This window comes from Enoplosus armatus, chromosome 23, assembly GCF_043641665.1.
Source record: "Enoplosus armatus isolate fEnoArm2 chromosome 23, fEnoArm2.hap1, whole genome shotgun sequence".
In the NCBI taxonomy this organism is placed as follows: domain Eukaryota; kingdom Metazoa; phylum Chordata; class Actinopteri; order Centrarchiformes; family Enoplosidae; genus Enoplosus; species Enoplosus armatus.
The window spans coordinates 4787399-4798412 of NC_092202.1; positions in this window are offsets into that span (position 1 = coordinate 4787399).

Here is an 11014-nt window from a genome sequence, read left to right on the forward strand (position 1 = left end):
CACACACATATACTCCTCCTCTGAGAGACAGCTTTCAGAATTGGATTACCAGCTCTGAATGGGGTCGGTTCCCCTCCGCTGGGTTTCGTCTCCATCCCCTGCCGGGACTAGTGGTCCACACACACACACACACACACACACACACACCAGTCCTCCTTAATTGGTGGGCTGTGCCCTCATTACATGTCCAAATATATGCATGTGCAGTTATTGTCTCTCCCCAAAGACTCCCTCTTTGAATGCGGATTGAAAGCACGCTCCATGCTGTGTGTGTGTTGTGTGTGTGTGTGTGTTGTGTGTGTGTGGTGTGTGTGTGTGTGGTGATCACAGCTGCGGATGTGTCCTTGATGGCGGTGAACTTGAATCTCAATCTGACCCTATTCTTCTCTGGGGGGTGGAGGGGGGGCGTCGGAGACAAAGCTTCATACTGTCTATGGGGACACCCCAAGCACTCTTTCACACACACACACACACACACACACACACACACACACACACACACATGCAGGTGAGCTCAGTGGGAGCTCGGAGGAACAGATCTGGTGTCTTGTTTTCTGCTGCAGGCTGTTGCTCTCTCTCTGCTTCTTGCTGATAAATACCGAATAATTACCACAAAATATTCAAGCAGAAGTGAGTAAAATGGGAGAACCTCTTCAGCAAAAACCACAATTATCTCCCATCCAAACCACACACACACACACACACACACACACACACCCCGCAGCAGTGAGGGAACCAAAACACTCCCTGGGCTTATTTTGGGTCATCTAAAATACAGACCAGCTGCTTGCTGCTGAGCATTTTGGGATAAAATTTATCTCTAGACAGGAATCCAAAGTTATCAGAGCCAGCTTTTATGTATTTGGCTTTTTCTCTTGAAATATTTGTAATGCTAACAAGTATAAATCCAACAACCAGATATAATGCAGAAGCTGCCAATAAATTAGATTTTAAATCTTATTTCCTGAACATTGTTCAGTACAATGCAATGCCAAAATGAAGTTGCTTTCATCAATATTTCCAGATTAAGAATGGATCAAATGTCTACATGTCGTGTGAACGAGGGTTGCTTGAAGTCCCTGCTCCGCTGAGTGTTTCAGCATCTTTGAGCTCGTTTTCATTTAACAGCCCGCAACTCTCTCCGCTCTTATCGGTTTCCTGCTCAGATAAACCCATCGTACGCCACCTGTCAAGCACCAAATGGCCGACGCCGCTAGCGACTAGCAGGTGAACATAGTGGAGCATTTAGCAGCTAAAGAGACAGATATTTCCCTCGGGAGTACAGCTAAAAAGAGTGAATATTGGACAGAAAACACAACTCCAAATGAATGATAATGTTGGCCTGCATTCGCTGGATGTAAACAAGAAAATGTTTGCTAACACAGTCACCGTAACAACTTTATATGGGTGATGTTACAAGAGCTTGTTGTGCTGCCCCCAAGTGGCCAAAACATTAATGCAGGTTTAACATGGAACAAGGACACTCGCATGTGATTTTTCATGCGGTTTCTTCTGAATAAAGTGGAAATAACAATTAAAAATACTTTGCAGAATTGATTTGGAGAAAGTCACCCCATCTAGTGTCGGGTGGTGCACAGAAACCAGGGCTGACTAATTACAGAAAAAAAAGTTTCATTTTCTCTATTTTGTCAGAGCATAAACATTTCGTCAGTATTAAGGAATTACATAATAACATATATTTTTTAGTGCAAACCAATATCTACATATTTTTTTTCTTTGCTATTCTACTTCCTGTATGCATCCATCCATCTGTCAATCACCCAGGCCTCTCAGCGGTTAACAGATGAATGTGCCCGATGGTGGAGGCAGGATGAGTCAGCCAGAGGTGTGATCGTCACGCCTGTCATCCCTCACTTTACACGTCCCTCGCTTCACCCCATCCTCAGTTAAAAAGAAGACACTTAACCATATTCTCCTTTGCGTTCTCGCCTCCTCGCACACATCTCCATCACTCCCCAGCCCACTTTCACACTCTCTCACTCACTTCCTGCTGCTATCCGTCTCTTGTCTGGAGGGTTTTTTCTGTAGGATGACCTGATGGTGCTGGCAGTGGCATGCTTATGCAAGAGCTTCTGGTGACACACAGACAAAGAGGAGAGGACTGGAGGTGGAGTGTTTATGTGAATGTATGTACAGAAGAAAGGGAGACACAGAGCTTTATTTTCACTGTGTGTGTGTGTGTGTGTGTGTGTGGGGGGGGGGGGTGTTAGTGTGTGAGACAACAACTGCAGATCATTTTCATTATCAGTGACTGTTTCTTCTGTCTGCTGAGGATTAAAATGTGACCGGCTGACAACAACTGACTGCATGAGTTTCAGTGCTGGGTGATTTATAGACAAAAATATTATTAAAATGATGTTTAAAACCCAGTTGTTTGCCCAATATACTGTTACAACACCTACTAAAAGTACTTAAAGCTGCACTAAACAATATTTCTATGTTCACAACAGGTCAAATGACTGTGTGCAATGTGTGAGCCTGTGACTGTGAGCCTTTAAGTGTCTTTCAGCTCACTGTTTTGGTTTTATGGCCCACAGCTTCCCCCTCTCGGCTCTCATCAGCACTTTCCAGAAGCAGCAGGCAACTTTTTTATAGCAAAAAAATCTCAAAGAAACCCCCTGTATGTTACCTGCCCGGCACCAAACGGCAGACAGACGACATCAGCAACTAGCTGGTGAACGTAGCGGAGCATTTAGCAGCTAAAGCGCCAGATATTTCCTTCAGGAGTTGTTAGAGACCAAAACAGACCCCTTAAAGTAGGGCTACTCTATATGTATAGTGTTCATATTATTGTACTAGAGTATATAAATGTACATTTTATATATATAATGCATTCAGAAGTAATTTACTAAGTTTATCATAAACTGGAATCAACACAAGTTATGCTTAAATATATATTTTAATGTATTTTTGGATAATATTGCCTTCCAAAATAGGAATTAAGAATTTAAGGTATACTTCTTCTTCTGTAACTTTACTTCAAGGAATGTAATTTATTTTAAGATAAGATAACATCTTTTGATCTCCAAGGGAAAGTTTGGTGTTTCTGGCAGGACAAGAGACAAACCAGATAACAATGCAAAAAAGATAAAAACAAAGGAAATGTACAAAAACTAGTAGAATTAAACCATAAATAGAAATTGAATTAAAGTTATATACAGATACGGAGTAAGTACAGGAGACTGTACACTGTAAAGCTCTTTTCTCTCGTTTCTATTTTAAATACAGATATATTTTACAAATTCATCTATTGTACATTTATATTTTCTATTCACAATTCTTGACTTTTGCACTACTTGTTTTTGCTTTTCTCTCATCATGTTTATTGCGACCGTTATGCAGCAAAACACCAAGACAAATTCCTTGTGTGTGAAATACACGGAAAAGTAGAGATAAGTAGAAAACTACAACACAACCCTTTCCCCATCCAATCAGTGCGTCTGCGACGGGCTCCTTTCTGTATGAGTTCACCATTTTGACACATATTTCACACTCAGCACTTGTAGCCAGATTAAATTAAAATTGGAAAATTTCTCATTAACACCAGAAAGAATACATTAAATACTGCATCTTATCACACAAAGCGTCTTTTATGGGTTATAAAGATAAGTACATTGAGTTATTTGCCTTTTCATTCCTGACAGTGTATATTCAGTCCACACACACACACACACACACACACACACACACACACACTGTGTAATACTGCGAGACTCTGCAGGGTGAGGGACAACAGCTCTGACACCTGAACAGACTTTCAGGTACAGGCAGTTTTGGATTGTGTGATTTCACCTCAGTCAGACGACGGCGTGGCGAGCGAGACGACAGCTGCAGGAGATGAGGAGGCTTCAGCTGACGTGCGGCGTCTCGAACAGATGTTGGTGTCAAAACATTTTTATAAAGTGCCTGTTCCAGTGGATGGGCTGTGATCTGGGACTTCTCTCTGTCCCTGTCTATTTGTTCTCCTTCTGTCTTTCTTTAACACACACACACATATATATATACACACACACACGAACACACATTAAATAAAACAAAACGTTTAATTATTGACATTTATGATGATCATTTTCAGTTTCTTGCTCTGTTTTTCTATGTCATCTCAAAAAAAAAAAAAAGCCTCTGAAACAGCATTTAGACCATCTGGAAGCACCAAACAGCATTAATTAATAACATTGCTTTGGGGTTTAATAAAGGTTGACACAAGAGCACAATTAGTCAATGACATGCGACACTCAGGGGTTTATTAAGAATTAAATTAATTAAGAATGAATCCATGAAATGTGAAGAAAATAGAATTTGATTGCATTTATTTTTTTACAGACTCATTTATGTGCTGGCGGACAGAAGAACATTTGTCTTATTAGAGGTGGATGACATAACGCGTCAACATCCTGCATTTAATAGATATTAAAGTCACGTTTCCTTCAGGTTATTGATAATTATTTTCCATCGCACAACATCAGTTTAGTTTCAGTTAATGTCAGAAAAGGCAGTTTTACATAAGACATAAAGTGGCATCAAGGGAAGAAATAAAAGAAACACGAGGCAACATACAGTCGGCTATAAGCTGCATTCAGTCTCGTGCTGTTCTTACATGAACTGAGACAGAAAATGGCAGCCTGGAAAGAAGCTATAAAAACAGTTTGCAGTGATGTTATGTATACAGTATTTATAGGTGAGGGACTATAATAGTGTACAGATCTCCAGTTGAGAGTGCACTAATGTCTAATCTGACATTATGAACTGAGTGACTGATATATGACTATGTGTGATTTTATATGATATACTGATACTACTGAACAGGCTTTGAACTTTGGGAGGTTTGGGAGGTATCTTCCGAACACGATGAGCATTTTAAACTCCTGATTTCTGACTTTATAGCCTGTTCTTTATAAGCTGTTGAGGGTTTCAACGTTTTCAAGATGTATTTTTGTATGCGATCGGCTTTTAAACTCCAACAACTGACCTGTTAAACCTGTGCAGTATTTAATGTTTTGTCTGTGTTTCTCTGATGGTTCTCTGCCACTATTAAATCTGCAGAGCTGAAGATGACTATATTTATAGATTTTGTGCAGACTTGCTGTATATAAACAGGATCAGTGTCTGATATCCAGCCACACCAGGATCAGTTGGCGCTCTGCATGAGCAATAAATGACATCCATGTGTTTATATAGTTATCGATCGAGTGCATATTTTTTATTTGTTTGTCAAACAGGATTAATCAGCAAGCCAGAACACTTGCTAATGCTACTGTTGATCTTTGAGACATTGACGTCCAATAGTAACTAATCGTTGAATAAGGAAGAAGTGGACCAAAAACATATGACCGTGTCCTGCTGAGCTGAAGACTATTTTCTACCCTGATGGACAATAAATTCAGCCTCTCACAGTCTGACAATTAACCAGGTCAAATTCCTTGTGTGTCCTGTCCACTTGGCAAACACCCTCACTCCTCACTCTGAGTAGCAGTTGCATGCTGCTTTTTGACTAGACTGAGGATTAACTGATTACAGTGTCGTCAGTATCAGCCTGGTGTAGCTCCTTCAGCTCGTTCTAGTCCTACTGTGTTCCTGCATCCGCTTGCTTGGCCTCTGCGGACGTTATCCGGCCACAGAGCCCCGACTCTGTGACTCAGCTGTCAGTTTCTGAGTCCAGGAGACGCGAACAAGGTGTCAACTCGACTGCTTCAGTGAGCCGTGCAGAGGAGGGCTGATCTGTGATGAAGGGAGGCAAACAGACAGACAGAGGAATAACAGGGTGCAGGGGACACGGACCACCAAGTCAGCTCTTCTGCCTGTTGTCATATGCTGCTCGGCCCCTCGGGCATCATGGGAAATGTGCATGTGAGAGTGTTGGCACGTGTGTTTGGCATGTCTGTGTGTGGATACAGTCTCAAACCCAAGACTCTCTGTTTTCATGGCTGCACCGCTTTCTCAAATTTAAATATTCTTGATGTCTTGAGCATATTTTCTTTTCAGCTGGACGTATTTGGCATCCTTGTAAATCCGCGGGTTTGAACAGCTTGAGCTTGTGTTGTCTGACTCGTCAGTGGGTCTGACGGTTTAAGAGCTTTAAAGTGCAATCATGCAGCAAACATACTGCAGCAGAATATATTCTGATATTTGCATAGAACTGATCGCAAAACACATAAAACACATCCTGTTTGTCCTCTGCGGTTTCATAGAAAGATAGAATGTGATTTTGCATGCACACAAGAGTTTTAATTTAGAGTAACTCTTGACCTCGGAAACAGTAGTCAACAAAATGTCACCACGAGGTCCATTTAGAAGCTGTTCTGGAGCTTTTGATACAGTCTTCCTCAGCAGATGGAGCTTCAGATATCCTGTTTCCAAGGTCAAGAATGAACTTTCAATCCCAACTTTTAAGCTAACACGGGCGAGAAATCCCTAAACACACACTCACATCAGTGAGAGTAGTCTAAATAACAGAAACACCTCTCTGTACAGCAACCGTTTGAACAAAAACTCAACATTCATGAAGGTGGGATTTATTGCAGGACTGTTGTCTTATACTGCACCCGTAGTGTTCTCGTAGGTGAGCACAGAGCAACTTTCCTCCTTCAGCAGATGAATGTGGAAACACTCTGCACAGAGAAGGTCAAACATCCAAGAAAAACACATTTTTGAATGGAGAGGGACTGTTAGGGACCAAGCAGTGAGGCAACGAGGAAACAGGAGCTGAAAACTTGGTTTTTATTTACCCTAAGAAATGCAAAAACATTACAAACCAAGATGTTGATAATGAGGTCTACAAAAGAGATCAATGCAACATAACTATACTCAATATAACAACACTTAAACAAGGTGTTAACGGAACAAACGAGGGAACATATATATATATATATATATATATAGTGGCTCGTCCAAACCAAATAACACACAAGGAGTAAACAAGATGGACACCAACTACAACTAAATACAAAGCAAAACTAACTAAACCCAAATCCCTCCCCCGTGACATGGCAGCACATGGTTCGGCCCAATGAGCTGGCTCCGGGATTTAAGAGTCCTCAGCCCTCAGGCTCACCTTTTGCTCCACCAGGAAGGGACCTCCCCCAACAACCAGGTAATCTCAAAGAAAGAAACAAATGATTCATATAACGGATTAGAAATCAAACAAACTGTGATGTTTATTCTGTAAGTGTTGTGTTGAATGAAATTAACCTGTGTAAATAGCAAAATTAATGAGGTGACAGAGTGTTAATCTTATTACCATGTGTGGTTGTGGACTTAAAGGCACACACTCGCATGCAGTATCTCCTGAAGACACACCGCCACTTGTTGCTATGCAGCTTCCTGTCATCCATCCGTCATCTTACCTTCCCTGAAGAGCTCTCGAGTTGACACGGGGAGGTCCGAGCAGCAACACACCCTCCCGTCTCCATGGCCGCCCCACAGCATATGATATGAGCCCACGCACGGTATCTGACATGAGTGTAACATGATGACACACACACACACACACACACACACACGTATACACACACTGACAGTGTTTTACATGAGCAGTGTCCGTGTCTCTGCTCATTTCTCTGTGTGTGAGTCAGAGATGCTTTGCTGCAGCGTTGAGACCACAACACATCACTTCCATTTTAGTTCACACACTGAAGGGCTGTGGGCGACATGAGTGTGTGTGTGTGCAGAGAGAGGGAGCAAGAGGGCAAAAAGGAAAGCGATAACTCGTGTGTGTGTGTGTGTGTGTGTGTGTGTGTGTTTTCCAATTAATTAGCATTAGCCCGGCGCTGTTGGTTTCCGAGTGGCTGCAGATTGCCACACTAGTGGTTTTTCCACTCAGTGGATGGAGGAACTGGCCCACAGTGATCTGGCATGTGAAAGATGCTGGAGAGAGCGAGCTGTCCTAACATGGCAAACACCCAGCAATGAACCCCCCCCCCCCCCCCCCCCCCGAAGGCGTTCAGCAGACCGCAGCTTGAGAAAATGGGACGTTAAAAAAACACATCACACATCCCGACCTTGGAATGATGCAGCTTCTTGTGCCAGTTTGGCCACAAATGAGCTATTCCTATTAAACACTGTGTTTCTTTAAGTGCACAAAAAAGACAAAGGTTACAGTATATTTGTTTTTTTTCCTCTCATTGCAGACCAGAATTTTGTAATTTAGCCCCAAAATAAAGACAGAGTCAATATTAGCAGGGCTGTAGCTATCCATGGGGACACTGAGGTCACGTCTGCATGTTGTTGCATCACTTTGGTCTATTGGTTTTGATGGATTGCCATGAAATGTTGTACAGACATTCATGGTCCCCAGAGGAGGAATCCTACTGAAATCGATCATCCCCTGACTTTTCCTGTAGCACCATCAAGTCAAAGTTTAAATTTGTCCAATACCTTTATACACTAATGACATTCCCATCAGCCTCACCTGTACTTTCTGTTTAGTGCATATGTTAGCATGTTAACATTGTCATTGTGATGCTAAGCTAAGGTGAACATGGTAAACACTTCTGAACGTCAGCATGTTAGCATTGTCATTGTGAAGATGCTGATAGCTGTTAGCTTTGAAACGGCATTTACACCTTTTTATTTTGGGGAATAAATTGGTAATTCTTTTTGTGTGAGAAAACAACCTGAACACAAGGTCCCTTTACTAGCTTTTGTGGAGCTTTCAACTGAATCTCATACTCTATTTTGTCTTTAATCAGCATTTCACACTTCCTAGAAAGTTTCTGGAAAGAACTACAGACAGGGAAAATGGAGACAAAGCTCTATTTAGTTAAAGTTTATTTACTTGTGAGTTGCTGATTGCCAGAGGAATTTCCCTGAAACAACTGCTCCATTTAAATAAGACTTATTAATAAAAACAGCAGGGATTTTGACTCATGACATCAGTATTTCTAAAATCCTGGCTACTGACCTTTTTAACATTATGATGCATTCAAAATAATGAATAATCATTAATTTTAGGATCTGTGACCAAACCAAGAGCAGAAAAGGGATAAAGAGTAGATTTGTTTTCTCCTAACAGCACCTCTGCTAAAATTATGGAGGAGAACATGAGAAGTGTAAACGCATTCAGTCACTCAGTTTGTAAGTGTCATCGTCATCGTTTTCAAAATGGCAGGATTTCACAGTTACACTCATCATCTGCAGGCATGAATCCAGAGAGGCATGAAAACAACAAGACAACAAGGACTTACTGGGAACCAGAAAACAAGGCGGATTCGATTAGAGTGCAGAGGAATGACTGTGGTCATGAGCTGCGTGGAAAGAGGCCCGGAGATTAATGATCCGCAGCCAGACACCAAACATCTGGAGCTGGCAGAGCACCAACAAACTTTGTGAGCAATTAGAAAATGTAATAATGAGGAATGTGCAGGGACATTATCACGTTTCAGACTTAATCTTATTTAGAAATTAAATAATGTGGCAAGAGATTAGGATGAAAACATAAAGAAGGAGTCAAGTTTAAGTCTGAATCACAATAACTATATGGCCAAAAGTACATGGACACTCAAACAAGGCACCAGCTCCTAAAACGTACCCTATTTAACCTTTTATCCGTCAAGCTGAGCCAGAATGTTTCCCCTCAGTGGTGATCATGGTGCTTTTGGTCCTTGCAGGTGAAGCTAAACGCGGCCTGTGGCGCCCCCTAGTGAGCAGAAGCAGAACTATATCTCCTCACCTGTAAAAAGGAAAAAAAAAAATATGCTGGATGCAGCAGTCCAGAAATAGCTCACACACCAACAAAAAAAAAAGCGCACCGTGCGTCAAAGTCCAGTTCCGGTTCGGCCTATATGACGCTTCTAACAGCTTTCCCATGGTCACAGTGTTAGAGGACTGTGATATTTCTAATTAATGTGCCTCACTGGAGAATTGCAAAATGATTCAATTAGCATTTTGAGAGCCTTGGCTGTTTTCTCCCACCTAAACGGAGTGTTTTATGTAGAGGAGGATATCTGGACAAAAAAAGGATGATTAGGTGGTTTTTAGTTAATACTCTGTGGCGTTCTTATGGCGTCTTAATGATATTTTCTATAATTGTAACCTGTTAATATTAGAGTTTATAGTCTATTGTTGCTTCATAGTGGTGAGTTATAATATTCATTATTAATCATCATCATTAATATGGATGATATTGTCCTTTATGGAGTTTTTATACCTTTTGGTATCACTATAATATTCATTGAGGGACTGAATACATCTGCATAGTATTATTTCACAGGATTATTATACCGGAAACACCTTCTTTTATTATTTTTCTATTATTTATTTATTTTTCTAACTGACATAAGTGGTCTGACTGACTAAATAAACGTTTTTCTGTGGCATAATATGTGTGTGTGTGTGTGTGTGTGTGTCAGAGGAGGCTGGAGGGAGGAGGGGGGGGCACACACAGTGTCTGATGTGACTGTGTATCACTTCAGATGCTCAGACAGAATTAAAAATGCGCTCCTCCGCCTTGTCACTAGTGTTGTGCGCATTTCCTTGACGAGCCCGTGTTCCCACAGCATGGTGCTCGGACTCAGAGGCTCAGCACTGTCTTCATACATAACCATTAAAACTCTCTCGGACGCCTAATTAGACCGCAGAGCACGCACAGCGCCGCGCAGCACCTGTTCCCACCTTCAGAGAAGAAGGTAAGTTATTTTTGAAGCGGAATTTGCGTTAAAAGAAAGAAGAAAGACGCGGTCGGTTGTCATGCTTAAAAAATAGACTGAATGAAGTAAGAATGCAGCGGGAGTTCCTGGAGAGTTGGCACATGCATGCTGGCTGCGGGCTGCAGTATCTGTATTAATATTTTTCTCCTCCCTTTGAAGGTTTCTTTCTATTCTCAAGTTCAAAGCGCGTTGGCGTTTGTTGTTTAACGTAGTTTCCGGTCAGCAGGGGACGTCTTGGTAAACAATGCTGCTCGGTGATTCATGCATATGTGACATTCAAGCTCTGCCAATTAATCAATTAGTGATCAGGGCGACCGTAACTGAGGTATGGCGGTGATGTCACTCAGGCT